This window comes from Prionailurus bengalensis, chromosome B2 (genome assembly GCF_016509475.1).
Source record: "Prionailurus bengalensis isolate Pbe53 chromosome B2, Fcat_Pben_1.1_paternal_pri, whole genome shotgun sequence".
NCBI lineage: Eukaryota > Metazoa > Chordata > Mammalia > Carnivora > Felidae > Prionailurus > Prionailurus bengalensis.
Window position 1 is genome coordinate 122,237,984 of NC_057349.1, and position 23,807 is coordinate 122,261,790.

Genomic DNA, 23,807 nt, shown 5'->3' on the forward strand with positions numbered 1-23,807 from the left:
TAAAGGAAGGAAACAGTAGTGGCTTCTAGAAAGTAAATAGGAAGATGGGTAGTATTCCCAAAGTCACACAACCAATGAGCAGCAGTACCATGACTGAAACCTACGTGTATGAGTCACACACCCTCCAGACCCATTGGCGTGTTTGACTCCTGTGGCAAGGCCCTGATTTTATTCATCTTTGCATCTACAATGCCTAGTCCAAATGCTTAAAACCCAGAAGACCCCCAACTCTTGAAATGAATAAATGGAAACTATGCCATATCCACTGAGTTCATGTGCTATAATACATATTTACCTGTGTGCATTAGTTATCAGAATGTTTGAGTTAATCTTCTAGGACTGCTTTCAAAAATGTCAATTTACTACGTTCTCTGGTAATGTATCTAAACTTACTGTAAAACTAAAGTGTGTTACTTTAAAATTTTCCTAATTTTCCAGATATTACACATTCTAGAGAAGATAATGGAAAACATTTTACGCTTTTTGGGAGATGGTTAGGTATTTTATTTTGTAGAAAACTAGAGCATGACATTTACCCCTGTACTTGACTGACTCAAACAGCGGAATTATATATTTTACGATTTCCCTAAAGTCCACACACCTTCAACTCAAGACCACGATCAAAGGAAAAAAAAAAAAAACAAGATAATGAAATTTCTTGCAAAAGCAAAAAAGGCAGGAATATGTGCCAAATTCTAGAGTCAGAATATATATACAGCAATATTATGTATCATCACCAAATGTTTATGGGCTACCCACTAAGCACAAGGCACTGTGCTAGGGACAAGAGAACCCTGATTCTCCCTTTCATGACCCCTTTTTAGGAGCCATTCACTTCATGCAACAATATAACTATGCATCCTTTTTGAGTTTTGGAAATCATGAATCTCTATATAAGGCAGAAAGAATTATGCTTTGATTACTTTGACTAGGAAAAAATGAAATAAAATGTACTATATTCCAGTAAAATAGTTTTAGAAGGTAGTATTCTTTCAAGGCAAATTTAACATAAAAGTTGTGCAGAGCTTGCAAGCATTCTTAAGAACTAGAAAAGAAGTGAAACTGTTTTTCAGATAATATAATTTTATAACTAGAAAATTCAAAAGAATCACTGCTAAAAGTAACATAATCAATAACAATACATCAGGAAGTTAGCACAATATAAAATTCAATATACAAAAATCAATATCCTTTACATATTCAAACTAGCTAGAAGATATATGACAAAGAATACCTCATTTATAAGAGCAAAATAAAAGATAAAATACCTGAATAAATACAAGAAATGTACAAAACAATATGAATGTTAAAATACTTCTAAAAGACATAAAAGTAGCCCTGAACAAACAGACACCCCTTATTCTGCAACAAGAACATGTAACATTATATAAAGGCCAATTCCCTCCAACATAATATATGAATTTAGTGTGATTTCAATAAAAAAAGTTTTTTGCCCCAGCACAAATTGACTCTAAAATTCATACAGAAGTATATGCAAGAACACCTAGAAAAATCCTGGGGAATAAAAAGAGCCATGAGGGGAAATAAACACTACTAAAGATCAATATATATTATAAAAAGTCTCTGCAATTAAAACAATGTGGTAATGACACATGAATAGACCTGTAGACCAGTAGAATATATTAAAATGTTCAGAAAAGGATCCAATTACATATGGAAATTACATGCAAAGAGGAAGAGATACTTTTTAATACATGGTGTTGGGATGCAATGTACGTTTTGAAAAAGAACTGATCCATACCTCACACCATACACTAGGAAAAGAATTCTTAATGGGTCATATTTAAATGCTAAAAATGAAGCTATACCAATATTAGAAGAAAAAACATAGTGAATGTCTTTACAAACCCAATGAGAAAAGCTTTCTTCAAATTTTGTGCTGTAAAATCAAAAGCCAAATATAAAACTTGGAGAAAATATTTGCAACCTACATTACTGACAGATGACAAGTTTCCCTATTATGGAAAGCAAAAATATACAAATATTAATAAGGGTGATTTAAAATTTAAACTGGAAGTCACAGTATGAATTCATTGAGCTTTTAAGACTTGATTTCCTAGATATGTCCAGTGAAAAAAAGTCTTAGAAGCAATGATATCCCAATAGCAATGAGTATACTCAGCCCCAAATTTTAGTTTCTAAATTCCATTATCCACAAACTAGTACCAGGACTCCTTGGAGAATTGACTGATTCCAGCTTTGGGGAGGGCAAATACAGGATGAACCTAGGACACTGCAAGCAGCACATACTCTGAGCTACCTGGTTCATATCAAAGGACACAGGAGTGGACATGAAGGGGCTCCTCCTTCCCAAATTAGGGAACAGTTTCAGCAACACAAAGAAAATGACAGTGAAGAAGTACAACAAAGTGAATGAAAAAAATTCACAATACTCAAAAGAGACAGGCAAGAAGAAAAGGAAATGCGCCTCTGGACTGAACACCAGCCAATAAATGTAGAACCAATCATAACGTTAGAAACCAACCACTGTTAATAGTTATTTCAAGTAAGGATCATCAGTGGCTGCTGAAACCACTGAGTAAGGCTGTTGGGGAACAGGGTATTCACATGGTCTCAAAGTATCAGCCCACAGAATACCCACTCAGCAATTACAAAGGGAAAAGTTTACCTTTACCACAGAGAGATCTAGTGTTCACCAAGTTAATCAAGGATTAAATTTAGCAACACAAGTCATGGAACACCCTGACATTCCATGCCTCCTGACGTGATGCAGAAAAATACACATTATAGTGTTCTTGCCAAAACAGTTTAACCTGAATCTAATCACAGTGAAATAGATAAAAACAAAACACTGGACATTCTACCGGACAACTGGCTCAGTCAGACTCTTCAAAAAAGTCCATGTCATGAAAAACAACAACACCAAAGGAGTAGATTAACAGAGATTAAATGAGACTAAGATGACATAGCAACCAATATAAATGTGACTCTGGATTGGATGCTGGACAAATAAGCATGCAAACAAAAAACTGCTTAAGATACTTTAGATAGAATTAAGAAAATGTGAATATGAACTGTTTATTTGATATTATAGAATCATTGTTAATTTTCCTTGTGATAATGGTACCATGATTATATAGAGAATATCCTTATTCTTAACAGATATTTGAATGAAGGTTTTGAAGGGAAGATGCAAATGGTGCAAATTTGGTTTTATTTTATCTTGTTTCCAACTTTTTTGTGGTATTAAAAAACTTCAAAATACACTTGGGGAAAGGACTATAGACCCTTATTAGACATGTAATGATCATACAGCAGGCAAGCAAATAGTCAATGGTTTTGAATATTGCTAAATCTTCCACGTAAGCAAACAGGGCTTAGTTTCTCACTGAAAAAATTTCTCAGCATTATTTAAAAACAGTCAATGAAAACACTTCTCCCAACTCTGAATTTAGTGGAGTGTCTTCCTAAAAATAAGAAAAAGCTCCAAAATTAATGCACAAATAAAAAGCTACTACAATATGTATTTATAGTTTACATATTGATAGCTTCACTCAATAAATCTGTTTATTGAGAAATAATTTTCATGGCAAATCCCTGTCCCAAATCAGAGGTATCAGTTATCTATAATTCTCTATTATTAGTTTTTGCTCCTTTACAATTAGAAAAAAAACATTTCAAAGGACAATTTAAATAATAATATTTATCCATAATAATCCTGACTCTGGAACTACTCTGTATGTTTCGGAAGACCAGCTCTGGCAGTGATTAGCTATGTGACCTTGGGCAAATTATTTCTCCACTCTGTGTCTCCATTTCCTCATTCAGTACAGGGAAAACAACATGTATCTCATAGGTTGATGGGAGAATTAATTAACTATAGGAAAAAGTACTTCAAATTGCATCTGGCATACTATGTATGTTTGAAATATATATATATACACACATACATACACACACACATATACACACACACACAGTATCAGAATGTTTATTTTGATGTTTAAAATAGTGTATATTTGTATATTTTTTCAATAGCCCTCAAATACATGTAGAACTAAAGTAAGCATTATAATTAAATATTTGTATGAAGGGTCAGATAGTCTAATGAGTTCTGCTTTAGAAAACTTAATGGCTTGCTTCATACAACCTGAGGTAAAAAAATAATTAACTTTATCATACCATAAAAATATTTTTATTAAAAACTATGCCCATACATACATATACATGTGTGTGGGTTCAGATGGCATACATACCCATGTACATATATATAAACCCTGCCCCCTCCTCTCTATCCCATTACTTAACTTGGACTGTTTCTCCTCATTTGGATAACTGGAATAGATTCCTAACCAACCCCCCTGACTTGGGCTTTCCAATGACATCCCACACTGCCAGAGTGGCTATTCTAAGGAAAAATTGTTATCCTCTTCTTCTATAGCATAGTCTTTAGGATAAAAATCACGCTTCTCGAGTGTTTAACTCAACTGCTTAACTAAAAATGGCACACAAAGCTATTCAGGACGTAGCTACTGCCTGGCTCACTAACCATCCCCCGTCATTCACCCTTGCCATTCCCCCAGCTGCTCTTTAAGCAGAATGTACCTAAGCTTTCTCCATTTCGGACACCTCCTTTTAAGCTGAAATATTTCCTAGACATCCTTTAAAGCTCAGGTCAAACACTGTGTTCTGTAGGAAATGGTCTGTAATATTCTTCTTCAGACCGCACTCTGATTCATATACCTCCCTCCAGCTCTTCCCTCCCTTAGCATGCCTGTACAATCCTCTATCATAACATAAACTCGCTATGTTTATGAAAACTTGCTTAGTTCCATGCATCATACAGTTCATATTTAATAAATGCCTGTTGAATGACTGAAAACACATATACAGAAAATGAGAGTTAAAAACATCTTGCAGCAAAACAGGCTGCAGATTCTCCATTGGTACAGTCATCCCATATTCTACGTATTTTTCTAAATATTCATCTAAAATAAGTTTTTAGTAAATGCAAATCCTAAAATGACTTTTCCTCATCTAGCCTAGTAAAAGGTTAACATTTATTTTTTATATTGGACTTTTTCAGGATGGCATGGGAAGCCCTTTATTTACTGGATACATATTTCAGATTACAGAAAGGGAACATTCTTTGAACAATTTACTTTTCATACATTAGAGGAAAAAAACCGTCCCACACTCAGAAACGTTAAAGGCTGAGGGCCCCGAGTCTACAAAGTTTGGATATCTACGCAGACCACAGAGGTAAAGCACAGTGAATACACAAAACCACAAATCAGTAGGCTTTTTCCTGTGTTAGTTATGGAAATAGGTAGTGACCTACTCATCAAGGGTATGTAAACACGAATGAGTAGGTAAAACACTGGAAAGGAGGGTAAGGGGTCCCTAACATTTGAGACTGGTAAACTGAGACTGGTAATGCTTCTGGAAAAGTACAAAGCAAGCAGGGAAAAGAGAGTAACTCTACAGTGTGGACGGCATCAACCAGACAATACGGCTCTTGGTTACAGCCCTGCCATCATAGTCTTTCTGTGCTTCAGTTTAAGCCTCACACCTGTTGGGGAGATCCTTCAGTCTCTAATAATCTGTGCTATTTATTCCCAACTACGAATAAAAAATTAAATTCACTGATCCACTGAGAATATAATGTTAGCATATCTCTAACTTGTAAACTGATGCCCAAATAATTTAACTGTCTTAACCAACAATCACTTAAAATTCTACAGTAGTTATTTACTACCAAAAACTGCATACAATTTTTAGTATCTGACAAACATCCTCAGTAAACTCTTAACAGGAGATTAAGGTCTGTTCAAATCATACCCTTTGTGACATGCATATTTCTACATATTCAATCTGAGAATAGTAAGGATATATTTCTAATATAATTATGTCACATACTTATTATATAAATAAAGCCAAAATACTACAATTCTGTGTGTGTAAAATCCTTTAAATATAATTTAGTATCTGTAAGTCTCTACGACTAATATTATTTTAGCAGTCATACTACAGAATCTTGAAGACCAAAGTACAGCAACAAAAAGGATAAAATGTAAACTATCATAATTCAGGCATTTTTTTCTTTCCAATTTATTATTGCAGTGAAGAATTAAAAAAAAGAAAACATATAGCACCAAAAGAAGCTTCATGCAATTGCCTGCTTTCCTCATTTTTTTCCTTTTCTGTCTTCTGGTTAGTGAACATTCAAGCTATCTATTTCGGAATCATCCTAATGGCTCTTAGTCTCTTGGTCTCTTTTCATTTAATAGCCTCTTCCAGCTTATCTCATTAACTCCTGTGGACATCAAGACTACACACAGGCCACTGACTCCTTAATCTTTACTTATGCTCCAAGCCCATATTTCAAAAATTTTTTAAGATTTTATTTTTAAGAAATCTCTACACCCAATGTGGGACTCGAACCCACAACCCTGAGTTCAAGAGTCACTTGCTCCATCGACTGAGCCAGCCAGGTGCTCCTCCAAGCCCATATTTCAAAGTATGCAGTCTAGTTCCTAGGACAGGGCCTGACTCATAGCAGGATATTTAATAAATGCGGTCCAAATGAATAAGCAAGCTACTAATACCTTGCTCTGAATGTCTTCCAGGCATCGCAAACTCAATATATCAGAAATATAATTCATTACCTTTTTTCCCCAGTATTTCTAGATATCTCCCTATTTTTGTTAATGGACTGCCATCTACTTATTCACCAAAATTAGAAGCCATAGTTACCCTCAAATTCTCTATTCCTTACCACTCACATTCCAAATCTCTAACACTTAATGATTTAAACATCTCTATTTTCTTAAAAAAAATTTTTTTTTAATGTTTATTCTTGAGAGAGAGAGACACACAGAGTGTGAGCGGGAGAGAGTCAGAGAGAGAGAGAGGGAGACACAAATCTGAAGCAGGCTCCAGGCTTTGACCTATCAGCACAGTGCCCGATGTGGTGTTCGAACTCATGAATAGTGAGATCAGTTCGAACTCATGAATAGTGAGAGCTGAAGTTGGACCCTTAACTGACTGAGCCACCCAGGCGCCCCTAAACGTCTTTATCTTCTTACTTCAGTCCCATTTTCCCACCTCCATTGTTAAAAATCACCTTTTAACTGACTTCCCTAGCTGGAATGCACTAACACCTTTTATGATTATTAGTTTTCTCATCTGATAACAATTAAATAGTGCCTTCTCTGAGGATTTGTAACTACATCATATATACACTCCAGTACATTTTGTTCATTTTTCTTATTTAGAGAGTATCAAACTGTAAGATTCCACGTACCTCTCCTGTTTAAAAATATATCTCGGGTGGCTGTGTGGCTCAGTTGGTTAAGCGTCCTACTTCAGGTCAGGTCATGATCTCATGGTTTGCTTTGTGAGTTGGAGCCCTGCATCAGGTTCTCTGCTGAGAGAGAGCCCGCTTCAGATCCTCTGTCCCGCGTCCCTCTCTCTCCGTCAGCTGTGCTCACTCCCTCTCTCAAAAATAAATAAATATTAAAAGAAACTAAAAAAAGATGTCTCTTGTGAATATTGTCAGCACCAGGGAACAGGCAGTGTTCTGCACTTCATTTACACAAGATTCTGTGCAATATGGCCCCCTGCTACCTCTCTGGCCTCACTGTCTTCTACTTTTCCCCTCTTCCCTTTACTCTAGCCATACTGGTCTCTTTGTTCTTCAAAAGAAGAACCACACCACACACATCTCTGACTTGAGATCTTGGTTAGGGATGCTATTCTCCCAGACGACATGGCTTTCTTTCTTCAAAATTTTGCTCAACTGTCAGCTTCCTTGTGACATTTTTTTTCTCGACCACCCTATTTAAAACAGCAATATAACCTCACTTCCCAGTTCACTTTAACCCCCTTCCCTCCTTTGCTTGTTATTTATCCTATATTTATTTGCTTATTGTCTCCTTCTCTCACTGGAAGGTAAGCTGAACAAGGATATGGATTTTTACCTGTTTTGTTCACTTATACATTCACATACCACCTATAATAGTGCCTGGGATAAAGTAAGTACCCATGGGGTATTTACTGAATGTATGAATGAATGCTGCACTCCCAGTATCTGCATGTGAAAGAATTAAACATCCTTTAGAATTAAGAACAAAAGACTCCAAAAAAAAAGTTAAAATGAGAAAAGAATTCATGGAAAAAGTATTTTCATCTATTACACTGTTATGCTATCGAGAATGTAGGAAGGTGATTAGTCATATTCTCAGGTCTATCTATAAAACAAATAATTTAAGTACTAGGGAGAGGTAATATGCTAAGATTCCAAACACAAGCATGATGATTTAGAAGACATTTTCCATAACTCAAGGCAAAGAGATGTTATTAAAAGAAAGATGTTGCTATATCAACTTTTTCCCTATAAAAGTTTAATGAATATTAAGGAAATTAATTTGCCTGTTATACTGTGCATTTATAACTGCCTTTAACATTAGTTGTTAATGTTAAATCATCACTTGAAAATATACAGATTAAAAGACTGAGAAGGCATTAAGTATCAAGCCTCATAACGTTACTACACAAGTGGAAATAAGGAAAAAAAGAAACACAAGAGACCCCTATCCCTGCACCAAATAAAAACACTTCACATTTGGTTGACTCTGAATTGCCCAAAATAAAACATCTGCTACACTGCTTCAACAGAGCTTAGTAGCTGTGAGATGTGACTTGACTCCTTTCAAAAAGAAGTCAGGTGTACACAACACACACACACACACACACACACACACACACACACAGTCACTCACACATACTCGTAGGAAAGAAAAGAAACTGGAGTGTTTTATAAATATTCACTCATTTATTCCCAGAACACCCTCAGGAGGCAGATTTGAAGGATACAGTACAGTAATGGAGGTTATTACATGACTTGTGATACACTGGCCTTATAAAAGGTCAGCATCAAAATTCAAATTCCTAGTTCTAAACTATCATTGGGAGAAGTTTTAAATAGACAATACTGCTTTATATTGAATAGAAGACACACAATTCTAAGCAGAGCCATGAAACTAAGTGCATTTCACAAGGATAATGTGTTTGAGCAGACTGTTTCATGTCTGTATTCCCTTATTGTTTTATACTTATCTGCTGTTGAACCTAACCCCATTATTCTGAGGACTTTGAGGGCAGTCCTTTATCTTCCAGTTCTGCCAGGGTTTGGCACAGTCCCTGTCACACAGTAAGTTCTCCAAAAACAATTGTTGACGAACTGTATGAATTAATTTTTGATAAAGTATACAAAAGTTTTTTATTTTTTTAAACTAACGGGTTCTGTTAGGATATTTCTACTAAAATACAGTATTTCTGGTTCTGTTCAAAAAGATGGATACTAGTCAAAAAACGTTCTCAATTTTTACTCTTTATGAAATTATAGTTGAATATTTTTCAGAGGAGAAAGTTGAGAAAAAAAAGTAAATTGCCTGAAATTAGAACATTAGGACAATGTTCTACTTTTTACTTACTGAACGTTTACAATGTAAAAGCCTCTTAAATTATTTTTAAAATATGACCAGTCATTCCATCTAGTCATTTCTTAAGTTGCCATATTTGTCATCAACCTTGCTCTCAGACTTGGAGGCAAGTTGCTGACTAAGAACAACACAAAGAGTGATTCTTTACATTTTCATTCACTTTTCATTCAAGGAAAAAGCTTCCTGAAAACACACATTTAAAATTCTGGAAAATACAAATCAACATTATCTAGACATCTCTATCATTACCAGAAGGACCAGTTCCTAAACCTAATTTCCATTGTTAGTTGACATTTTCAATAAGTGATGGATATTCATTTCCAGAAAACACTACCAGTAAATTCTATGATATCATAGAATGTTCACTATCCAGACCAAACTGACTAAACCACAAAATTCAAAAGTATGCACTTAGGCTAGTCTGAGAGAAACCTTAGGACTATTCTGAATATAGTCTTATAAAGCATAACCTAACTGAGTAAGAGTGAACGAAAACTTAATTTAAATAGTCCTCTTCCTCCAAATTTCCAGAGTCTTCCTCTAAATTTCTAGAGCCTTTGGTAGACAGAAACTAAAATGTTTAAAAAGTGAATTATGTCTTGTCATAGACTTAATTTTTTAAAAAGTTACTCTGGGATGCTGGAATTTACAAAGGAAACAAAAATTATTATTTTTATGCTCTAAATGGTATTTCATTTTCCCCCCCTTGACCAAGGGAGTAAACATGGGAACTGCTTCCTTGGTTCTAAGCCGTGCCCACCCTCAGCAAAATACATAAATAAAAAATGATTACTCGTTTTTAAATTTCATCACTTTTCACAGAATCACAGAACATAAACATTGAAATGAAGGGATGTGAAATATGTGCAGGTACATCAATGGAAGGAATGAGTAAACTGGATTAACATGGAGTATTATTTGACTTTTTATTTTCAACATGAATTAAAAATATTTTTCATTAACAGAGATGTGGTCAACATCTTGAAATACAGACATATTGACTAGAATACTGAAAAACTAAATAGTATCTAGCAATTGAAAGATGTCAAAATTGTGGAATACTCATTTTCCCTTCAAAACCATGCCTTAAGTTTATTATCAGAAAAAAAAAGTTATGAAAAAATCTACTTTAAAACCTACATACATGAAAATATACCCTATAATAATATCATTTTGTATGCCTTACTGCCTTAGAAATGGAAAAACTGTCAATTTCAGTATGAGATTATAAATATAGTAAAATGCATCTTTTTTTTTTTTTAATTTTTTTTTTCAACGTTTATTTATTTTTGGGACAGAGAGAGACAGAGCATGAACGGGGGAGGGGCAGAGAGAGAGGGAGACACAGAATCAGAAACAGGCTCCAGGCTCTGAGCCATCAGCCCAGAGCCCGACGCGGGGCTCGAACTCACGGACCGCGAGATCGTGACCTGGCTGAAGTCGGACGCTTAACCGACTGCGCCACCCAGGCGCCCCTATAGTAAAATGCATCTTATGGTTGATGTTAAATAACATTAAACGTAGTCTTATTCTCAAGCTATGTAAAAAATAAAGTTACCCCTGGCCAAAAATAATTTATCTGTTTTATAATCTGGCCTTTTCCCCTTGCCGGGTGCAGCCATATAAAGTTGTAATTCTTTCAATAATCCTCACTTTTGAGTGAATTGATTACTGACAGTTTCATTTTTCCCTGGAGGCAAAGCAGTAAATCAGAAACATTCACTACTTTCATCATGATGTAAACTATGTTCGGATAAAGATGAAAATTTCCAGCTCTCCTACCTACTTTAGAACTACATGATAAAAACCACCTTTGTCATGGAAATGTTTTAACCAGTATGCCTAGAGATTGTATTTTGAAAAAATATATAGTGTACTAGAGGAATATGGATTTTAACACACAACATTCACTAAGTCTAATTCTAAGAACATAGTGATTTCTCTTTCTAAAATTTAGTGGGAAGTTAGGTAAATTTAAAATAAAAAGTTCATTGATTAAAATAGCTCTGAATATAGTCATAAAGATACTATCTATAACTCCTAGTGCATTTTAAGTCAAGCATGGGTTGGTATTTAAAAACTTTCACTTGCAGTAAACACTTTCCCATCCTCTATTTTCAAATGACAAGTCACTAGGATGAAATAACTAACTGCAGGTCATAGCATAACTAACAAAACCTGGATCTAAATTCGGGCATCTGACTTCTCGGCTAAGTGCAAGCAGAATGTCATGTATTGATTTAAATATGAAGAGTAAGAAACTTGTCGACCCCCTATTCAAATTAATATCAATGCTGCTTATTAATAACATTTCTACAATCCTGATGATAAAACACCATAAAATTGTCAACATTATATTCAAGGAGGTCTTAATATTAAAAGAATTATATATATTTTAAAAAGTGGTAATCTATTTTTTATATCATAACACTGATTTGTCTGGTGTCAGATAATGAAGATATACATAGAAGTAGATTTTGTAAGTCTGAACTGTCCAATGTAACAGCCATTGGCCATATGTGTCTTTTTATTTTATTTTATTTTATTTTATTTTATTTTATTTTATTTTATTTTATTTTATTTTATTATTTCAAGTTTATTTTTATTTATTTTGAGAGAGATATAGAGAGCAAACTGGGGAGGGGCACAGAAAGAGGGAGACAAAATACCAAACAGGCTTCATGCACTGTTAGCACAAAGCCCAATGTTGAGCTTGAACTCACAAACTGTGAGATCATGACCTGAGCCGAAATCAAGAGGTGGATACCCAACTGACTGAGCCACCTAGGCACCCCTGTATGTGCCTATCTAAATTGAAATTGAAATAAAATAGAATAAAAACAGTTCCCAAATCACCCTAGCTACATTTTAAGTATTCAATGGCCACATGAGGCTACAGGCTAGTGTATTGGACTGTGCAGACCTAGAGTTTGGAAAAGCGTCTGGGCTGAAGATAAGACACTGGTATAGAAGTTTTATTTGGTCAAGAGATCACCAAGGAAATGAACATGAATATTGGAAATAAAAGAGGATCAGATTGCAGTGGAACCACGTGATAAGACATGGAAGAAAAGAGGAAGAATTAGCAAAAAGAGAATGAAGGGTAGTGGCTAATGAGATAAAAGTTAAAAGGAGAATGTGGTGTCCCAGAAACCAGTATATTGAGAACAGATCGAATGTGTCAAGTGCTGCTTATAGGTCAAGTAACATAAACAGGATTGACTACTTGTATGAGCAACATGAAAGTCACTGGTGAGCTTGAAAAAAAATAGGTTAGAAAGTTCAATAAATTTATAGAAGATGAAAAGTGATTAGAAGTATCTGTCTGAAAACATTATGGTGGGCTGCAGTAGATACAGAATTATCTGACAGTGAAACTGAGGACCTGGGGACACAGATAAAGCATATTTCACAGGGGGCAAAACAAAACCCAGGAGAAATAACTGAAGGTTCATATATAAAATATTTAGGCCAAACAGGCTGCAGATCGATCCCACATAAAATGGATGCTGCCGAGCATTAACCATAGACAAAAAAAGACTAAAAAGTAAAAATAAATCAGTGGAATTGTCCCTAAAAATATTATTGAACATGCCACTTGGAAGAGTGAAGACTTCTACAGTGAGTACTGTTGCCCTACTTCTCATTCTGGCAATGAGTGTGACAGCCTGACAAGTGGACTCATTTATCTTGCTTGCTTACCCTAAATATAAGCTGCCAGTTAATATGTCTTAGCCACATATACAAAGTCGTCAATACTTTCTGCTAAAGTGAACAAAATAGCAAGATTATAGAGCTATTTACACCACAGAAGAGGGACACCATATTTGTACCCAGTCCTTCATATAAAAAAAAAAAGACAAATACCAATGATCATCAGATACAAAGGAAAAACCACTGGCATGAAACAAAAACATAGGATACATAAACAGATGAAAAAACTGAGCACAGGAGAAAAACACCAATTCAGAGAAAAGAACTTTATTTAGAATTAGGAAGACGTAATGACATCCACAAAACTCTGACACCAGAAAAAAAGGGACAAACAGGACAAGAAAGAGACCAGAAAGATCAGAAGGACAGTTGGTGAATTAAGAAAGATTCAGAATCAAGAGAGGGCTCTGAGACTAACTCGTCAAAGGAAAGGACTCAAAGATGGGTCCACAGTTTCTACTGGAAAAATGGTAATGCTGTCATCCAAAATGAGGCAGGAGAATAAAATACAGAAGCTTTTTTCAGGAAATGAAAGCTCATGGATGACAATGATTACATGTGTGTCATATATATGACCAAAGTGGTTAGTATATATATATCTTGCTACACAAGCTTGAGGCTAAGTATCTTCTGAATTTCTTATTTCAGAGCCATCCATACTACAATAGCTGTTTAACTTTGCCTAAGCTCTCAAAAAATTTACATGTGATCTTTTAAAAAAGGATGCTATATGCAAGTATCTTCTATAAATCTTCAAAATATAAACAAAAACAAAAAGGTTCTTAATACATCAGTTGGAAAATTTTGTAAAAGATAAACATCAGAATATCTATAAAATGCAAATTCAAAGGTCTGGCATGTATTTTGGCTGCATTACGATTAAATTAGGTAGTTCTCATTTATTAAATCAGTAGAATCTCATTTTAATTTCTTATAGTTAATGGCTTTCAGTTGCTTTCTTTTTATTTTTCAGTGAATGTTAATATAATTATTTCACCTTTAAAGTGAATCCACTGGGTAAGTACTACAATATACTTCAACAACTAAATTTAATAGGCTCTTAAACAAAACACATGCGCGCGCGCGCACACACACACACACACGTGAGTTAAAAAAATAAAAGGAAAGCTTAAAGTTTTTTATTTTTAACACATGGGGGAAAAGGTTGAAAATTATAAGGTTGGAACCATATACACAATATAAATACCATATAAAATAGCTTCTTAGAAAATAATTGGCTAGCATCTAATGGACAAATTTAAGCTCATTCAAATCAACAGATTTAAAAGAGGAGAAATGTTTGCATTCATATTCTCTCTTCAGAGGGTATTAGGAAAAATTTAGTAACTCAATGGGGACATTAATACGAAATGCATATCCATGTGAACGAAGAACCATTCATTAAGTATGTTAGTATTTACTAGAGTTGATAAAATGATTTTTAAATTAGGAAATGATAAATATATAGATTATACTTTGTTATCAACACAATTAGAAACACTTTACTAATTCAAATGATATTTATTACTGAGGAAGTATAAGGGCTTCCATTACAAGTAAGGATAAGTTTTATTCTTTTAACAAAGGGCTTGGGGCGCCTGGGTGGCTCAGTCAGTTAGGCGGCCGACTTCAGCTCAGGTCATGATCTCACGGTCCGTGAGTTCGAGCCCCGCTTCAGACTCTGTGCTGACAGCTCAGAGCCTGGAGCCTGTTTCAGATTCTGTGTCTCCCTCTCTCTCTCTGACCCTCCCCCGTTCATGCTCTGTCTCTCTCTGTCTCAAAAATAAATAAATGTTAAAAAAAAATTAAAACAAAACATTAAAATAGTGACTTGTTAAAGAAAAAATATTCATGAAATCAAGGTCATTTGCTCAGTGTCCAGAAAAATCCAAATATGAACATAGTCCCACACCTCCAGGGTTTTGTGTTGACTCGTAGTTATGGGGAAAACCAAAGTTTCAAAGTTAAGTGGATTCCAGTGGATTATTTAAGTTTGAGATGCTTGTTTGAAAACTTACTTCTTAAAATTACTTCATCTTAATGTCTTTTTTGGCATGCTTCTAAAAATTCTACAACCATTATTTGCCTCTCTGACGTGTTCTTTTTTTCTATAATCATCACTTATCACATTTTATTAAAACATGTCTTGAAATAAGATTTCCTCCATTCCTTTGGCCACAATACAGATTGTATGATTCCAAACAAACAAAAAAAAAAAATCAGAAGAATCTCCTATAAAATCTCATATTGTTTATTCTTACAATTTCTTATGGATTTCAAAGTATTAAAAATATTTTTCTGATTCTCACAATGAAGTAGAAAACAGAGACAATACACCTGGAGAGATAAAGGCAGTTACCCAAGAAAACAGCTGGGCAGTGGCACAATTAGGGCTTGGGCCCAGCTCCCCTGGCCTTCTGACCCTAGGTCTAGTGCAATGCTTTTTGCACCATAAGGCACATGTACTGAATTTAGAAAACTAGTTGTTTTGGAAAACAAATTCTTGCTTTTAAAAACTGCATAATAGGGGTGCCTGGAGAGCCCAGTCGGTTAAGCAGCTAACTCTTTAATTTCGGCTCAGGTCATGATCTCACAGTTCGTTAGCTTGAGCCCCACATCAGGCTCTTCACTGACAGCATGGAGCCTGCTTGGAATTCTCTCTCCTCTCTCTACCCCTACCCCGCTCGTGCTTGCTCTCTCTCTTTCAAAAATAAATAAACGTAAAAAAATTTAAAAAAACGTTGCATAATAAAAATATTTTTGATTCTTTTTAGTACCATAAAGCACATTTAAGGACATGTGTCTATAGAAAATCAGTTAATTCTGCAGACATCTTTATCTGTGATGGCAAATTCATTCCTGTCACCTGTCCCACCACCCAAATCGCAATCTTGGAATTCTGGAAGTCTGTTATCAGAATTCAATAAAACATGCTTTCAATTAACACTTTAAAGTTCATTAAGTAATACTATGAGAAAACTGCCAGTTCTGATAACATGAGAGAGTTCTTTGAAGCTCATTTTACCTTCCTTAAAATGGAAACCCCCTTCTACCATCAGCTGTGTTTACTCAGAGTCATTGTAACTCTCGATTTTTGCCAACATGTTTTCTTTCCCTTCCTCTGAAATACAAGTGTCACGTTTCCAACTTGGATGTAATCTACCTTCTATGATGGGTTATATAATGATATTACAGAATCTCTGGTGAAACTAGGGTCCAGGACTCATTTTAAATTTCAGTGGTATTATAAGTTTTGCATTTTTCTGCAAATAATTAAAACCTTAAGAAATACTGAAATTTTGAAAAGAATAAAAATTAATTTTAACTGGAAAGTGGCTCCTAATTTTAAGAGCTGGTCAAGGGAATAAGTGTCTACTTGTCAAAGGCATGCAAAATCAATGGAAAAAATCCAGTTCTTCAAATATTAAACATGTAGATGCACAAAAGTTAACTTGCTATCTCTTAACCGCTACTGAAGCCATCTGAATCAGTTTATGATTATGTCTAAATCAGATACTTTGCCTGTTTAGGATATGATAAGAACTTAGATTAAATGGTTGTTTGTAAAGTTTAATATATGTTTATATGGGCTATTGGAAAGTGCAGCCAAAATATGGAGAAGACAGAGCTATTATTGATTGTTTTTAAAAACCATGTCACACGGTCTTCCCTATCAAACTCCAAGTCTACAATGAAAAGAGATATATTAATAAACACATTAAAAAATGTCCTATTTTGTATGACTCAACTTACCTATTGAATATGAAATAAATTTAACTTAAAGCAAAGCTGGGAAAAGATACACTAATAAGGGGTGCCTGGGTGGCTCAGTAGGTTGAGCCTCCGACTCTTGATTTTGCCTTGGGTCATGATCTCATGGTTCGTGAGTCTGAGCCCCACATCAGGCTCTGTGCTGACAGTGTGGAGCCTGCTTCTTGAGATCCTTTCTCTCCCACTCTCTCTGTCCCTCCCCCACACAAGCTCGTATTCTCTATCTCAAGATAAATACACTTAAAAAAAGATACACTAAATACATAAAAATGAAGCATGCTGCCCTTCAAATATAAACATGAAAAGATGATACACCACCTATCCCACTGCCAGTAGAATGAGCACTTCCTGCTAATTTCTGCTGCCCATAACAGTAATTAATTCTATTTTTTACTAAATAATCCACATTTTAAAATTTACTTCCATAATAAGTACTCTTGAGATGGCTGAATGGGATCTGGGATTGAGACAAACTATCACAGAACAAAATTTCTCTGCAGAGAACCTGTTGATTTGACTGCACACTTAAATACCACAGTATCACTGAAACTAAACCTTAAAAATCTAACAACTAGCAAACTCAGAATTATATTTAAAGGTCAAAGCAAAGTAGAAGTTCGTCAATCCTTAGGAAATACCTTCATTTCACCTCAGCTTTAGCACAGAGTTAGTACTGTTCAGATTATTACTCTACAGTAGATCACAGACCTCCAAAGCTGGTAACAAAAGAGAACACCTGCAGCCAGAGGGACCACGTGGCAGAGTGGGAGGTCAACGGACCAGAAATGAAGGAGTGGCTCCAGGGCCAGCCTCACGGACAGAATCGAGAAGGCAGTCCACTCCACCTCCTACACTCGTGCCTTCCTCTAGGACTAGGCAGTTTGGTACGGTGGTATGAGAGGGACGGAGCTAGGAGCGAGGAGATACTGTTTTAAGACACTGCCAGCTACATGGACTCTGTCAAGCCAGCCTCTCTGCCTCTCCCTTTCACTGTAAAGGGCTGAGCAGCCAAACTTTTAACGTCCTAGATGCTCTAGAAGGATTTCGTGCCCTATGATTTTAATGTTTACCCTACTTCCAAGAAAGTTTTATCGAAGATCAAATGAGAATGTATATGAAAGCACTTCACAATTTTTTTTTATAAACACAAGTTACTCTTATTGTTTTAGAGATTTTCTTCATTATATACTAAAGAAGTATGGAGACAGTTTTGAGATGCAGTATAACATGTCCTCTACATGGTGAGGCATGATGAGCTATAACCTTCAGTTTAACCTAAAATGTTAAGATTACATTTTTGTTTTGTTCCCTCCAGCTTTATTAAAGTGTAATTGACAAAATTATAAAATTTTTATTCTTATAAAAGTTACTCGGGAAGAGATTTTTTGGGGGGATTTATAGTTTAATTTTAACAGGATTAATAGAATTAGCTGATTTATTCCTTTGTAACTAAGAACCTAGAGTAATAGCCTAATGAATACTTCTTGAAATAAGGATCTCATAAGAGTTGTATCCAGCTTTTTTCCTGTCTAACCCATTCTTCACTCAGTTACCAGACGTATTTTTTAAAAACACATTTTGGACAGCTCTATTTTACCTAGAAAATAAAATATGAACTCTTCAGTAGGACACAATTTGACCCCCACCTACCTTCGCAGACTCAGTTCTTCTTAAGTACATTCACCTGAGCATTTCTTCCAGCTAACTAAGAGTCAACCCCCCTAGCCAAGCAAAGCTGTCTTTAAAGCAAAGGTCTGGTTACCCGCTTCTTGGCTCTCTTGGCATGGTCCCTTAACCCCCGGCTGCTAAGGCGGCCAACACGAAGACAGGGGCATGATTCTGAAAGGTTTCATAAGACAGGGTGGGAACTCTGGGAATCACTCTAATTGTGATAGGAAGCCATTTAAGAGCTTTAAGCAGGAAAGTAACATGCTCCAATTCATTTTTTTTTCCAATTCATTTTTCAAAGAATCACATTGCTCTAGGGAGAATAAGCTAAGAAACAAGGGTGGAGGTGTAGGAAGTGGTGGGAAAAAAGATGACTAAAAATTTACTCCTAGTTTCATCTAACAACTAGGTGAATGTGGCTGGAGCGCTGGGATTGGGAAGCCTTGGTGTGTGTGCAGGAGGGAAAGTGGGGGTGGAAGGCGGGGTTTGTGGCATAAATTCTATGTGGACATAGAAAAATCTGAGAAAACTCTTAGCTGCTCGGTCCGTCTCTATTCCAGCCCTGCTTTGCTTACACTGTGATTTTATAATCTATCCAATGCTGACATAATTTGGTCCACGCTCACTACTGTCTCCAGTCAGACTGTAAGCTGCTTGAGAGTGGAGACTATAATATTTAGTCCATTTAAGAAGGATCTTCAACAATGGAGCCACTTACGATGATTGTAGAATGAAAAAAGGCACTGTTCTAGAAACTCCGAGGAATGCAAATCAAAGAAGAAAAAGTTACTTTTCTAGCAGTCTCCATTACACAGAACTTACCCTGAATAAGAGTTAACAGAAATTACTACAGACCATAAACCTGCTTCGGAGTCTAGCCTTCCAGCATAGAAACTCATATAGAACGTAAATCACACCAACCTGTGCTCTTCAGCCTCCTAGCATGAGGGCTAGAGGGCCCATCCTGATGAGCTCTGTGTTAAGGAGCTTTTCTTTATACTGTACAAAGCCAAATGTCTACAGATATGACTTGAATATTTACAGAGGTTTTCAAGTAAGATTTTTATTTTTAAACCTTCTATCTACATTTGTTTTTGTAGTCTTATATTTTAGATTCTAATGGTTTTTTTGTACAGTGGGGAACACTTAACTATCCCTTTTTAAGGCTCATTTGAATACAGGACAGCATCATAGAATTTTTAAGACAGAAACTCTTTAAATTCAGAGCCCTCATTTATCTGTAGGGATGAGAAAACTGAGGCCTGAAAAAATTTCTTGGGATTCTACAGTCATTTAGAAATGGAGCCAGATGTAGAAACTAGTTCACCTGTTTCCTACTGCATAGTTTTTTTTTCCCACAAAGATAGACTTCTGAATGAATGAAATGGACTAATTTGGCCATTTTGCAATGCATTCCATATTCTGCTTTTATAATTTTTCCATACATTGATATCTCAACAAATTTTATAGGAAGGCTATGCCTTAAAATGAGGTCAGGCATATTAATAACTGAAACAATCAAGTGAAGCAGTGTTACCATCTATTATATGGTTTAATGGTAATGCTTCTAAGATAGTGTATACACAGAGAGATGCATGATACAAATGCTACACTCAAGGCCATGGAAAGCTGAAGGTAAATGAACCAAATCCTATGTATAATGGTGAAGTCTGAAAGACTGGCCTTTATCATATCTGGCTTTCCTTTTTCCTTTATTTGTCTCAGTGGCAATCCCTCTTCCCATTTCAAAAGGCTTCCTATCTATCCCTATTTTTCCCTTTATGGAAAAGGGAAGAATTCTTCATCTATCATTTTCACTTTGTTGGCTGACACTACTTGAATGAGTTTTAATCAATATATTAACTAAACCAGATTTGATCCTGAAGCATCCGGATGACAGGAATCAAGTGGTAGAGATAGGTTCTTTCTTTCCTAGTCATTAAAATGACCTGATTTGAGGGGTGCCTGGGTGGCGCAGTCGGTTAAGCGTCCGACTTCAGCCAGGTCACGATCTCGCGGTCCGTGAGTTCGAGCCCCGCATCGGGCTCTGGGCTGATGGCTCAGAGCCTGGAGCCTGTTTCTGATTCTGTGTCTCCCTCTCTCTCTGCCCCTCCCCCGTTCATGCTCTGTCTCTCTCTGTCCCAAAAATAAATAAACGTTGAAAAAAAAATTAAAAAAAAAATAAATAAAATGACCTGATTTGAGGGCAAACTAAGTATCTACTTAGGGTGTAGGGATTAAGAGTCTAAAGGGGTGGCACACAGTGTGCCCTTTATTGTGCCTAAAAATTACTAATGCCATTGTTCCAACTTCTGGCACACATCTAAAACACTAGAAACTTAAAATTTCTAAGGTTTGAGATAACTTAATTATTATAGTGATTTGCAATGAGAATTGAAAGTATTTTCACAGCTAGTGTATATACATTCATCATGTTAATAAGTATGTTATATTCATATGGTACCTATGCTTACAAAGTGTTTTCATATGTGCTATGTGATTTGAAGTTCAACAATATCTAATGTAAACATCACTTCCACTTTTCAAATGAAGATTTAAAGTTCTCATATAATAAGAATAATAAAAGGCACAGCCAGGACTGAATAGAAGAACTGTTAATTTAAGTATGTTCACACTGTAATGTGTAACTTATACAGCAATATTAAAATGCAACTATATTAAAACAGCTTGTATATGTAAACTCCAAATACTTTTATTATTTATTTATTTTTTTAAAAATTTTTTTTTAACGTTTACTTATTTTTGAGACAGAGAGAGACAGAGCATGAACGGGGGAGGGGCAGAGAGAGAGGGAGACACAGAATCAGAAGCAGGCTCCAGGCTCTGAGCCGTCAGCCCAGAGCCCGACGCGGGGCTCGAACTCGCGGACCGCGAAGATCGTGACCTGAGTGGAAGTCGGACGCTCAACTGACTGAGCCACCCAGGCGCCCCTCCAAATACTTTTTTTTTTGTTTTGTTTTTTTTTATAACTGTAAAATGTCATCAGTTGTATGATGAATCCTTTTATTTTTTTATTTTTTTTTATTTTTTTTTTATGAAATTTATTGACAAATTGGTTTCCATACAACACCCAGTGCTCATCCCAAAAGGTGCCCTCCTCAATACCCATCACCCACCCTCTCCTCCCTCCCACCCCCCATCAACCCTCAGTTTGTTCTCAGTTTTTAACAGTCTCTTATGCTTTGGCTCTCGCCCATTCTAACCTCTTTTTTTTTTTTTTCCCTTCCCCTCCCCCATGGGTTCCTGTTAAGTTTCTCAGGATCCACATAAGAGTGAAACCATATGGTATCTGTCTTTCTCTGTATGGCTTATTTCACTTAGCATCACACTCTCCAGTTCCATCCACGTTGCTACAAAAGGCCATATTTCATTTTTTCTCATTGCCACGTAGTATTCCATTGTGTATATAAACCACAATTTCTTTATCCATTCATCAGTTGATGGACATTTAGGCTCTTTCCATAATTTGGCTATTGTTGAGAGTGCTGCTATGAACATTGGGGTACAAGCGGCCCTATGCATCAGTGCTCCTGTATCCCTTGGATAAATTCCTAGCAGTGCTATTGCTGGGTCATAGGGTAGGTCTATTTTTAATTTTATGAGGAACCTCCACACTGCTTTCCAGAGCGGCTGCACCAATTTGCATTCCCACCAACAGTGCAAGAGGGTTCCCGTTTCTCCACATCCTCTCCAGCATCTATAGTCTCCTGATTTGTTCATTTTGGCCACTCTGACTGGCGTGAGGTGATACCTGAGTGTGGTTTTGATTTGTATTTCCCTGATAAGGAGCGACGCTGAACATCTTTTCATGTGCCTGTTGGCCATCTGGATGTCTTCTTTAGAGAAGTGTCTATTCATGTTTTCTGCCCATTTCTTCACTGGGTTATTTGTTTTTCGGGTGTGGAGTTTGGTGAGCTCTTTATAGATTTTGGATACTAGCCCTTTGTCCGATATGTCATTTGCGAATATCTTTTCCCATTCCGTTGGTTGCCTTTTAGTTTTGTTGGTTGTTTCCTTTGCTGTGCAGAAGCTTTTTATCTTCATAAGGTCCCAGTAATTCACTTTTGCTTTTAATTCCCTTGCCTTTGGGGATGTGTCGAGTAAGAGATTGCTACGGCTGAGGTCAGAGAGGTCTTTTCCTGCTTTCTCCTCTAAGGTTTTGATGGTTTCCTGTCTCACATTTAGGTCCTTTATCCATTTTGAGTTTATTTTTGGGAATGGTGTGAGAAAGTGGTCTAGTTTCAACCTTCTGCATGTTGCTGTCCAGTTCTCCCAGCACCATTTGTTAAAGAGGCTGTCTTTTTTCCATTGGATGTTCTTTCCTGCTTTGTCAAAGATGAGTTGGCCATACGTTTGTGGGTCTAGTTCTGGGGTTTCTATTCTATTCCATTGGTCTATGTGTCTGTTTTTGTGCCATCCAAATACTTTTAAAGTAGAAAAGTAGTATTGTCCCTGGATTTGTAAATAATGTTAATCTTTTTAAAAAAAATTTTTTTTTCAACTTTTATTTATTTTTGGGACAGAGAGAGACAGAGCATGAACGGGGGAGGGGCAGAGAGAGAGGGAGACACAGAATCAGAAACAGGCTCCAGGCTCTGAGCCATCAGCCCAGAGCCTGACGTGGGGCTCGAACTCACGGACCGCGAGATCGTGACCTGGCTGAAGTCGGACGCTTAACCGACTGCGCCACCCAGGCGCCCCAATAATGTTAATCTTTTCAAGCTCAAGTTTCTTATTATAATCTCTTTGTCAAAGATAATCATTTTGTTATTCCCAGCTGTCTCATCTTTCTAAAAGAATTCAATAGAAAATACACTGTCAAAACATACAGCCTAACAAACAGAAATAGTCCTCTTTAATTACCCAAAATACACATTTCTCACCTTGATGCTTTTTCGTTGACATCCTTTGAAAATATTATTCAAATAAATTTAAAACATTCGCCTAAAAATTTGCAACTGTACAGTTCGTTTCAACTCAGTGACTTATGTAGATTTCTATATCCTGTTTCTTCCCAAATGTATTCTACCTTGGCTTTCCTTGAAATTATAAAATGGGATTATCCATCAACTATGGTTCTTTTATCCAACGGAAACTGAATCAGATTTAATATTACACATGTTTAAAATGCATGTTTGGCTACTT

General features: G+C 36.0%; 1 protein-coding gene across 9 annotated transcripts in view; it reads right to left on the reverse strand.

The window, feature by feature from the left end:
• AHI1 (Abelson helper integration site 1) overlaps window positions 1–23,807 on the reverse strand; it is a 210,805-nt gene that overhangs the window by 89,247 nt on the left and 97,751 nt on the right. The gene's annotated exons all lie outside the window — the stretch shown is intronic.